The 11,933-nt window shown below is 45.2% G+C and overlaps 1 protein-coding gene and 1 long non-coding RNA gene across 3 annotated transcripts in view; both read left to right on the forward strand.

The window, feature by feature from the left end:
- LOC104859239 overlaps positions 1 to 1,960 on the forward strand; it is a 21,181-nt gene extending 19,221 nt beyond the window's left edge. Inside the window, exons 2-3 of one of the 2 annotated variants that reach the window (XR_779313.1) lie at positions 895 to 1,074; positions 1,785 to 1,960. This is a non-coding gene — a long non-coding RNA (uncharacterized LOC104859239). The remainder of the gene's footprint in view (positions 1 to 894; positions 1,075 to 1,784) is intronic. The other variant, XR_779314.1, reaches the window with a different exon arrangement.
- Rere (arginine-glutamic acid dipeptide repeats) overlaps positions 1 to 11,933 on the forward strand; it is a 268,548-nt gene that overhangs the window by 203,094 nt on the left and 53,521 nt on the right. The window lies entirely within an intron of this gene.

An 11,933-nucleotide genomic window follows, 5' to 3' on the forward strand; every position in this document is an offset into this window, starting at 1 on the left:
TTTCTTTCTTTTCTTTCTTTCTTTCTTTCTTTCTTTCTTTCTTTCTTTCTTTCTTTCTTTCTTTCTTTCTTTCTTTCTTTCTTTCTTTCTTTCTTTCTTTCTTTCTTTCTTTCTTTCTTTTACATTTGAAGTTTATAGATACCATATCAAGAAAAAAATAAAAGAGAATATCAGTTGGGGATTTTGTTGCAAACATTTAAAAGAATAAAACTAGTGCCTTTACTGAGCTTATTATTATGTGTCTGTCCATCTGTGTATAGGTTAATTTTTTGCTTAGTTGGATTTTTTTTTCTTCCAACCAGTTGTTTTTGGAACTCTGAACATTTAAGTTAGTCCCTTTTGTGGTAAATTGGAGTTGTTGGAAGCCATGTTTCTCTGATGAACACAGGCCCAACAGTGTTAGTGGCTTGTCTGAGGTCGGCTGTGACGCTGTGTAGGGCCAGGCCTGGAACCAGCTTCTCTGATACTGTCTTCATTACTGATTGAATGTGACAAGCGTACAGTGCTGACTGCTGTTCTCCCTGTTTTCAAGATGAGATGAAAAATCCAAAGACCCGAGTATGTGGAAAATCTCTGTCCAGTTTTTCTGTGAAGCCAAAACTGTTCCAAAATATATTCTATTAAAACAGTTTTAGTAGAACTGTGAATCCTGTTAACAGGTGTTTTTGAGGTTCCACCTTTTCATATGTGTGTGCATCGCTGTACGCAGGATAGAGAGCTTCCGCTTTTAATTCCTCACTTGACATTCTCACTTTCTATTCTGTCAGCGGTGCCTTCTTTTGCTGTCTCCCCCATTATAATTATAATCCTAAAACTGTAAAGATTTCCTATATTGATTTGTTTTTCTTATAAAAGTTGAATCTACCAGTTCTTATTGAGATTTCTCTTTCATAGAGTCTCACACAATTCCTGCAGCATTACAAATGAAAATGAAGAGGCATCTATTTTGTGCAGTGGAGGTGGGCGCAGTCTCAGCCTTGCCTTGCTTGACCCTGCATTTCTTTCTGCAAAATTTTATAGAAGTGCTTTGGAACTCAAATTCCACCCTGCCTGCAACCCAGTGTATCCAACTGTGTATGTAAATGCTCCATTAGCATGTTTGCGTTCCTTATAAATATACAGATCTAATCTGTTTGTGTGTGTAATTTACACACAGCTGTGTTCATGCTCCCTTACTACCAATATTTTCAGCAAGAATGAGGTATCATGGGAGCACTATTGTTCTAAACAAAAGCTAGCCAAGCTAGCCCCTAGCAGTCCCTGATCTGGGGGGCTCTCCCTTGGGGGACTCTCTTGAAAACATGATAGCCCTCTTGCAGGGGGACAGTGTGATACCACACAGGGGGACAGGGAGTGACCACTGTTGGGACAGGCATCTGCTCCTGACCAAGGTCGAGCTTTGTAAGTGAAATCCTCCCTCTTTTACTGCATTTTCTAGAGTAACAGTTGTTTCTCCTTTGGAGATCATTCTTTAAAAAAGATTTCAGTGAGGAGCTGGGGCCCATGCTGTCATGGAGGGGAAACTGCCCATGCGCCCCTTCTCTGCCAGGAGCTGAAGGGAGCCTGAGTGCTTTTGGGGGCCCCAGTTTTCCTGGTGCAGATCATAACTTACAGACTTGTTTAAGTTCTTCTAGAAGATAGGTTTTACCTAACTTGAAATAACGGCCTATATGATTTTATTTATTTTAGGAATATATGACATTATTGCCTGTAATTATAACAGTATGGTTACCTCCTTAAAAGAAAATTTCAGTTCCATGTGTCTTGATATTTTATTTAAACAGAAGCCAGGATTGTTCTGGACTGTACTTTGCAGTGTGGCAGCCATCAGCTACCTTAAATGTGCCAACTACTAGTCCAAGAAGAGATGCATGGTCAGTGGAAGATACACCTTGGATTTCAGAGACAAGGGAAGGAAAAAGTGAAACCAAAACAACAAAAAGAAAATAAAAAATGAAAGACTGAGAAAGAAAAACTAGGAAATATTTCAGTGATAATTTTTATACTGACTACATACTGAAATGATAAAATTTTGGATATATTAAGTTGAACAAAATGCTAAAATCAATTTTACCAGTTTCTTTTGAACATCTGACTGTTACACAATTTGAATTTAAATATTTGGCTCCCACTTTGGGCTGATGTTGTGTTTGTACTTGGTAGCCACTTGTCTGCAACCTTTTAATTACAAGTTTTGTAAAATACTTCCTCACTGGAGATGTCCAGTTTTTGTTCCTTTATGACTTAAGGACAAGCCACATTTCTTTCTTTAGTTCATTCTTTCCTCTGTGCTAGGATGTACTTTACCAAGGAAGAATGAACTTTTGGTAACCTTTTTATGAGTCATTTTACAGGGCATTTATGTGGAGACTCTGGGGTGATACTGCGGAGAGAGAATGCCTGTTTGGGTTCTGTTATTAGCATTGTGTTATTTTTAATTTGAGTGTAGCTGTGTAGCCATAATTGGCAAGAAGTATTTGGCCAGCAGAACGTGTGTATCAGTTAATGTGCTGTTTCCCCAGCTGGTCTCACCTGACTGACGGGACAGTGCACTAAAGCGTGCTCCCTGGTACTCACCCGGGTGGTGCTTGCGTCAGGCCAACGGAGCCTGACAGAGACGGGGATGTGCTCAGTTCTGGGCTCAGCTGCTGGGCTCCTTCACTGTTTACCTCTCAGCACGTGGGCATTTTCACCTTGAGTGTGTGGTCTTTGAGTGGAAGATGGTGTCACTTTTTTTTTGCTACTTGGGCCCGCCTAGGAAGGGGTTCAGCACACATACAGGCGTGCTCACAAAGGGAATCACTGGCTTTCCTCAGAATGCTGAGCTGGCACCGTGGTATGGGTACGTCAGTGCCTCTGGTTGGAACTGACAGGAAAGTGGCCTATCTGTTGGTTTTGTTGGTAATTGGGAGTTAGAAACTTAGCAGTGGAAATAGATCAGAAACTTTAAATCAAGCTGGAAGTCAGATGATGAAAGATCAAGGAGTCAGAAGACTAAGCCAGGTCACCCCAGATATAGTCATGTGTCTGTCCTCCAGTGATCTGGGCCCCCAGCTCCCTGACGCCTGGTGCTGTCTAGGTCCTTGGGATGTCACAGTGAGCAAAACAGTCTTTCTGTCTCCTGTTCAGCAGCATATCCATAAATCATGTCGTAGCTCTGTAGCGATAAAAGCTAAGTGTTAAAGCAAAGCAAAACAAGTTACAGAGTGGTGGGGCATGCACATCATACCTGTCCACATTGGAAGATTGCTTCTTTATTTATTTAAATCAATAGTAAAGCTAGGCATGGTGGTGCACACCTATAATTGAGAGGTTTAAGCAGGAGGATCCCACAAGTTTGAGATCATCTTGGGTACACAGTGAGTTCCAGGCCAACCTGAACTACATAGCAAGATCCTGTGCACCCACAAAAACAAATTAAATTAACAGTTGATGAACACTGAAGTTAAAGTTTTTAGTAGTTTTAGAAACAAATCTTGTATTGGTTTCCTATTGCTACCTGACAAATTACCCCTTAAAATAAAAATTACCCCAGGGCCAGGGATTTAGCTCAGTGGCACAGCACCTGTCTGGCAAGCTCGAGGTCCTGAGTACGATCCCTGGTACCAAAAAAAAAAAATCGCCCTAATTTAAAACCACCATGATCTTGTATCTCAGTCTCTGTGAGTCCGATTTGCAGGGGTGTGATGAGGTTGCAGTCAGCAGGCTGGAGTGCTGCAGTCCCCTTGAAGGCTTCTTCACTCGTATGGCCAGGAACGAAGCACATTGGCTACACCAGGACAGCTGGGCCCTATGAAGTGTCTCTGTTCCTTTATGGTTTGTTGAGCCTCTTGCTGTCAGGGTGGCTGAACTTTTTAATCTTGGCACTTGGGGCTCTAAAGACGGGCCTCTGGAGAGGATGAGCCAGCCAGGAGTGGAGCTGCCTTTCTGACACAGCCTCGGAAATCATCTGGCACCACCTCTTCACATTCTCTGAGTGTGACAGTGAAGGCCTCAGAATACAGAGGAGGAATCAGAGGCCCTCCTGCCACCCTCACCTTGTAAGAGCAGTGCACGAGGTGTAGTCAATTTTGGGTGCTACCTGTGGTAAATACGTTGTCACACATGTAAGGGTTTTGTGGGTGCACATGGTTTCGTCTGTTGGCTTGTGTTGTTTTCTGAGCACTGTGGTCATTCTCTGTGAGATGAGGACTTTGATACCCGAAAGCTTGCTCCCCATTCCTCCTTCCTATGAATGTACTAAGGTTATAGGTGTGACAGGAGTGTGGAGTGGAAAGTAGCCTGGCTTTTGTAGAAATTTCCAGCATGTCACCCAAAGGGTTGGCTGGGCCAGGACAAGAGGCTGGTACTGCTCCTGGCCTCGGGGCCTGGCATGTTAGCTACCCTTTGTGGTATGTTCCTATGGCTAATCTGAAATACAATAAAGCAGTGATTGCAGCCATGAACTGTCCATAATCACATGCTCGGGAATTGAGGTGTGTTCCTGAGGAATCAGATGGGATTGCATTAGACCCGCCCTCACCCAGTGGTCTTTGGTTTGTGACAGGGAGAGGACAAAGAATTCCTTGTATTTATTCCTCTGTCCATGTTGACCCCAGTAGGAGGTAGAGGTCCTTACCCAGAGTGGTCGGGCTTGAACTTCTGTTGCTAAATGTCACGTCATCTCTTGGGCTGGGGAAGAGGTCTTTTTGCTTATATCAAGATACCTAAGCCAGCTGACAGATGGTGAGACTGTGGAGGGCATACTCAGTGTAGAAGGCACGGCTTCAAGTCAGCAGGAGAAGAGGGCAGTGCTACACAGAGGTGAGGAGGACTGAAGAAAATCGTGGTGAGAATGTTAAAATTATCGTCTCATTTGCTGTTTTTAAACTCTAAACTGTCTGTTAACTGTAGCTACCGTAGAGTGACAACTAGAAGTGCAGAATGTATTTGCAGTGGAGGCAGAAGTCAAGAGTGATGATGTCCTCCTGGGCAAATTGTTTCGGGTGCTCTTTATTGAAAAAGAAGAGCTTTATACAGGCCACCTTTTCATTAATATGTAAATACATAAAACCAAACGACAGGTCTCAAAGCAGTATCAACAGTCACCTCCAGAGGGAATAGGATCTGGGTGTGGATGCTTGGGAGTCTCAGCAGAGGCGAAGGTGACTGTGGTGTTTGTCCTCAGATGGGCCGTTGATGGGACCATGGTGACAGGCAGCATTTGGGGTGCCTGGGGGAAAGGCTTCCTTCCTTCCCCACTCCCATCCCCGTAGGGCACATTTAGGACACATCTCTGCTGGAGCTGTGGGGGCATCACTCATCCCACCTGACTGAGGGGCCGCACTGTTGTGCCTGTATTTGGGGGACTGTACATTGCTGACTTGCAGATCTGCCTGCTCTTTAGTCCCCTGAGAACCAGTAAGCCATTAACATAAAATTCTGTGCAGAAACCAGGGCAGAGCAGAAGGAGCCATTTTCACAGTGGGAATCATTTTAGTACCTACAGTGTTTTCTAAACAGTTATGTAAGAGGACTGAGGAGCCATCGCTTTGCAGAAGTCACAGTGCGATTCTGACTGTGATACACTAGTTAAAATTCACCAGAGGGAGTTAATTTTGAAAGCTCTCAGCCAGGGATTAATGCAGAGGTATATCTTAGCTGTTTTGGTAGCCTCACTTCTCCTTTGCTCTCTTCCCTGCTGCAGGCGGGGGCAGATCCAGCACCTCCGTGGATGGCGCCGGATGTTTCAGTGTTCAGTGGATGGGAGGCACAGGCATGGCTGACCCTCTGGAGGATGGACTCTCAGCCCAGTATTCATATATCTGCTTTCCGAGTTAATATTTAGATTCTCTTTTTAGTTAGATGGGGCAGGTATGGCCAATTTAAAAGGTAAACAAATTGAAACAAGAGTAAATCATGAGAATCCGGCCTTATTTGCCTATTTGTAGGGTTTTTTTGTTTTGTTTTGTTTTGTTTTGTTTTGTTTTAGAAACACTTAGTATTTTGAGATGTGAACACAGGCAACCCACTGCACCTCTGATCTGTACCTTTGGTTCCATTCCAAGGCTCCACCTAGGCCTGAGGCTTGTTGCTTGTTACCTTGATGCCCCTAGCCTGGGTCAAGGGCTTGGTGTCATGCAAGATGTGATAGAAAATACAATAAATATTAAAATTTATTAGAGTAAAAGTCACATTGCCATTAATCCTCCTTCCTTTAAACACACTTGTCCCATTGTTCTTGTTACTTTTAGAAACAGTTCTGGAAATCCTCCTTCTTGAGGGTTTATGAGGTGTTATTACAAAAGCAAACACTGAATGCTGCTTCTGAGTGCCATCAAAAAAGCAGGCTTAAAAAACAAAACAAAACAATCACCAATAGGGCTGGGGATTTAGCTCAGCGGTTCTGTGGCCTGCCTTGCAAGCGCAAGGACCCGAGTTCAAAAAAAGCAGGCATGTCCCCCGTCCACTGTATTCACCAGATCTGGCACAGTGCAACTGCTGGCTCTTCCCCAAAGTCAAAATTACCATGAAAAGTCAACATTTTGAATGAATTCAGGACATCCAGGCAACAGTGATAGTGCAAGTAAAGACAGTTCCTTAAGGGGACACCCAGGACTGCCTCAGAAAGTGGCAAGGACAGTGGGATAAATGTGTTTCAAGTGAGGGTGAGTATTTTGAGGAACATAAATGGTATTCTATATTTTACTATGATAATTTTTTTTAATGTTTAAACATTCACTGTATTTTTTTGTCACACCTTATAGGATGTTACTGTGTTTTGGTCTGATTGTTTGTTAGCTTCTGTTTTAAAAGTGGCTGTGTTTAAATTGTCTTTGTGAAACAGAAGACCAGATTAGGATTCCAAGACTTCTGAAGTGAGCCTTACCTACTTCCCACTTTCCCCCCTCAAAATGGGAAGTAGTGTTTTCCAGATTTGTTTTAATAAAACCAAGCTTATCAGTACTAGGTTCAGGCACTCACTTTTTTTAAAGCCAGAAATCAAAATTTTCTCAACTAGGAACTCAGGGGTAGCTATCTTTCAATACTCATAGGGTGCTTCAGCTCAGTAACAGTTAAGTAAATGGATAGTGTTAGTTACTAAACTCAGAGTCTTGAAAACATCAAGAAAGATGAATTCATAGAGGGAAAGGAGACTGCTGCCTCAGAGCACTATAACAGTTTGTCTAAAAATTGGAACACAGTCATAAAGCAAGTAGTGGCAGAAAGCAAAGAACAACCTCCACACCATAAATGAATACGAATTTCTATTTGGATCTTACTTGGCCATGATGATACATAAATACAAAATGACTTGGTTTATGTTTGCAAGGTGCACCCTCAGATGGGTGGGACATGAAGTGCCCCAGAGTAACAAGTGCCAATCTTCCAAGACCCTCAGCTTGTGTGTCTGAGAATGGGCAGGCCGCAGGCTTGAGGAGCACAAGAGCAAGGTGAGCCAAGCCAGCTCCTCACTACCTTTTAAATGTGCACATTCTTCTTTCCCCTTGGGCATCATCCCGGCGTCCTAATACCTGTATACCTCTGGGGACAGAAAAGCAAATGGACATAGAAATAATGGGTGAGCTTTGAATTCCAGTACTGGAATGCTGGATTCCAGCTGAACTGCTAAGAAACAAACCATGTCCACAAGCTTTATTTAGAAGCTTATAATACCTGTCTATTTATAAATTGATAGTGCTATTAAATTCAAAAACATCAAGAGATGAATTCATAGAAGAAAGGAGACTGCTGCCTCAGAAGCCTGTTTCTCATTTTTACCTGTTCCAATCACTCTCTACTCTAAGAGGGCTGTCTCTGTTTCGATTTTGAAGGCTATTCTGCATTTCTGGTAAACCACAAGGTAGAGGGTGGTCCCTGAGAAGCAGATGTTTTGCTGGTTTTGAGGCCTTGTGGCTTTCCATAGAGAAGTAGCAATAGCCACATGAAGCTTTTACTTCCTCTTTGATTTAAAGTGGGGCCAAGGGTGCTTTGCACTTGATAGAATAATCATTGATATGCATGGACAGCTGTGGTAGGTCACCATTACCACCAGATGTCAAATTCATATTTCTGGAAGCAGCTTGAGAAGCCTACATGATAGTCAAGTGAGTGTTCCTAGTGGGTTTGGAACATAGATTTTAGCCTTAGAGATCTTGTGAGAATCTTATGTGTGTTTGTGTGAGTATGTATGTATGTATGTATGTATTTTATTTTATTTGGGGGGGTTTGAGACCGGGTCATCACTATGTAGTTCAGTGTGGCCTTGAACTTGTGGTGATTCTCCTGCCTCAGCCTCTCGAATGCTGGGATTATGGGCATGTACCACCACACCTAGTTTGGATTATGTTTAGAGCCAAAAGAATGGCGACGATCATATTGGAAAGGGGTTTGAAGAGCACGAAGCATAGAAGAAAGCTTTGAAGGAGGGCTTGGAACAGTTGGAAGTTGAGTAGAGAATTAGGCCAAGTGATCTGAGGAAAGCCATAATTTCATCTCTGTTAACAGAGTTGAGAATGGGCCCTGGTGCTTTTAATAGCCTATTTCTACTATGATCACCCAACCCAGGCCCTCCTCATCTTAAGGCTGGTTTCACTTGTTTCTAAAAGTTAGTGAACGTCTGCTGCCTGCTGCAGCATCACAGTCTCTGCACTATTACAGACTCATGGTAAATAGGCCTTGTACAAATAAGTCCTTGAATGGGGGGTGGCCAGGGAAGTTTATTTGTATATAGGAAGGATCTGAGCTTGGGATTGAGATGAACCCCTGCAGATGGCAGTGCTAGACACCTGGTAGAAAGGTGGGTAGGCCAGGATCCCAGAGAGCTGTGACGCCCGGGTGCATGGTATAAACCCTATCATGCAGATTTTAGAGTAGGGGCCAGGGAGATGTGTGGGACTCGGGATGAAACCTGAGTTTTAAAAAACTTCTTTGGCAGAGGCATAAAACACTGGATTAGGGAGGTGGTTTAACAGACTAGGAAAAGTGGGATAAAGGCTTCTGGACAGGGCAGGAGGGTGTGAGCAGCCTTCCTCAGAGAACAGTGTGCATGCTGGACCTCACTGGAAAGTACACAGCCACAGATAATGGTGTCATGACACAGAATAGCCACTGTTATCGTCTATACTTCACAGAGGAGGTGGCAAAGCACGATGGATTTGGGAGCAGGGTCTGAATTCTTTACTTCTGAGTAGTTGGTTGATCTTGATCAGGTTCTGCTTCATTGGCTGTGAAATGGGGAAAGTAATAGACCTTCTGTCTTAGGGAGGGTTTTGAATTAATAAATGAGGCTTTGGCATATAGTAGGTATTTACTAATAGTTGACTAGAATGATCAACAGATTGCATCATAATAAATGGGAGAAACAGGATCTGAACTTGTTTGTCCACTTTCAGCACATTACCCTGAGATTCCAGAATCATCCTTCCTCACATGCTGCCTTTCTGTGTCAGCATCTTCTGATGAACCTGTTGTGTGTTGCCTGGCATGAAGCCCACTTTTGATTGCATGGTGCTGGCATTCCACTGTCTGTGCCCTCTGGATCACCCACTCAACTCTGTACAGACTCTGGCTCCCAACTCCCATTCTTCAACCCTGTCTGTGGCTGCTCCACCGAGCCCCCGCCTGCATGGATTTGGCCTTTCCTGGGTGACCCAGCCCTGGTCTCCTGCCAGTTGAAGGCATTCTGGATTGCCACAGGCCAGTGTATCTGTCCCTTTTCCAGGCTCCCTTGCTGCACTAATGGGCTGCTTGTCAAGACTTCACAGTTTATCTTGCCTGCTAAGTCAGTCACATTAGTCCATGGATACCTTTGTTTTTTAAAAATTCCTCCCAATGCTAGATGCTAATGAATTTTTAAGATAGTGAGCAAAATTTATTTTATTTTCTTGAATTTGAAGTACTCTTCAGTGACTTTGTTTTTTTTTTGGGGGGGGTACAGGGGATTGAACTCAGGACCTTATACTTGTGAGGCAGTTGGCAGCACTACTGAGCGAAATCCCCTGCCCTTCAATGTCGTTCTTGACCTGAGATTGTTTGCCATAGTCTTCAATCACTGCATAACTGTAACCAGCCACTGTGTGGGGTTTTCCTTTCAGATGTTTTACAGAGTCTCATCCATTTCCTTAGGGCTTATCTACAGCTTAGACAGACTTGGAGAGCGGTAGCACCTTCCTTAGCCATGGTGGTGGGTTGCAGTGAAGCTGGATTTTGAATGCACTGAAACCTCACCTTCATGTCTCTGGCAGCCTGGAAGAAAGATGAGTAGATGAGTAATCTCTGTCTCCAAATTTGTTTTCACAAAAGAAAGTCCTTGGGATTTTGATAGGAATCACAATGAGTCTGTAGATCACTTTGCATAGTACGGACAACTGAGCTATATGATGTCTCCCACTTACTGTGTCTGTAATTTCTTCTTTCTTTCCTTTTCTCCCCCTTCCTTTCTCTGCTCTCCATACCGCTCCCTTTCTCCTCCCACTCTTCCTACTTCCCTCCCTCTCCCTCCTTCCCTCCTTCCCTCCTTCCCTCCTTCCCTCCTTCCCTCCTTCCCTCCTTCCTTCCTCTGGGGTTCAGACTCAGAAGCATTCTACCACTGATCTACATCCCCAGCCCTTTTATTTTTTGAGCCTGGGTCTTGCTAAGTTGCCTGTGTGGGACTTGAATTTGTGATCCTTCTGACTCAGCCCCCTGAATAGCCTCCTTAGTAGTTGCAGTTAACAGGCATGTGACACCTGCCCAGCAAGAAGCAGGAATCCAGAGGACAGTAGCTCAGGTACTCCCTCGTCTCACACCTGGGGATGTCACTAGCCTCCACAGCCTATCAGTCCCTACTGCACATTCAGGCCACATGCCACCGGAGCAGTCTGTATCTGGTCTTTGCAGGGAAAACTTGTGCTGGCTGCTAGCCTGCAGCGAACACGAGCACCTTAACTCTTCAGGGCTCTTTGCAGCCCCGCCTCTCCTGCCTCTCAGTCTTCTCTGCACACCTTGTCCTCCTTGCAGTTCCCAGAATGTTCTTGTCCCCTTCCTGGATGAGTGGAAGCCCTGCGGGAGCCCACTCAAGCTCTTCCTTGTCACTGCTTCAAACACATCAGGAAGCAGAGCAAGGTGCTTTCTCCTTGGAGCTCCACCCGCAGCACCTTTTGTTCCTGGGCTTCTTCCCTGCAAGTCCAGAGCCCCTCTGCTTACCTGTCTGCTTTCCTGACTAGCCCCGGATTACCTCTGCCTTCCTCACCCCCGCAGAGATGCCTGTTGATTATGTGGGTGATACTTTTGTCAGGTAACACTGGTCACTTCTTCAGACCGGAGAAAGGTGTGCAGCTTGGTGGTGTCCTGACAGATTTTTTTCCCTTCAAACTGTATGAATTGCCTTGAAATTTGACAGTGATGAGTCATATCTCAGCATGGAGTGAAATCTGAAAACACAGAACCTCCAGGACTGGAATAGGAGATCGCAGATGGGTTTGCAGGCCAACCGTGGCTCTTTCCTACCTTTGCCCAGCAGATCTCAAAAGCTGGGAGCTGGAGGGCCCCTCTTCGCGGTGGGCAGGTGATTTATTGGCTGGGTCAGTTCCGCAGTGATTTAGTTGCGCCCTGCAAAGTGTGAGCTAGTACCTGGGCCCGGAGGGGAGGGGAGTGCCCACCCACAATCACAGCGGAAGGGGCGGTGGGGGTCAGCGGGGCAGGCCCCCAGTTTCTCCAGGGCGCGTGGGCATGCGGCCGGGAGTGGTGACCCTGTACACCCTGAGTATGGGCTGGAGACTGAACAGCCTGGGGAGGGCCCCGATCCCGCGGGCGCCCTCTCCCCGCTCCATGGTAGGGAGGAAGTTTGTGTGCTTCACTGCTTGACGCACTCCTGCTCCGAAGCTGGACCCTGAGATCCCAGCGCCGGGCCCTGGAGGCTCCACTGCCCAGCGGGGGTCGGCCAGGGGCGGGGCCAGGTCTGGCTGGGCAGG

Source organism: Fukomys damarensis, unplaced genomic scaffold, assembly GCF_012274545.1.
Source record: "Fukomys damarensis isolate Sample0158 unplaced genomic scaffold, DMR_v1.0_HiC HiC_scaffold_23, whole genome shotgun sequence".
Lineage (NCBI taxonomy): Eukaryota > Metazoa > Chordata > Mammalia > Rodentia > Bathyergidae > Fukomys > Fukomys damarensis.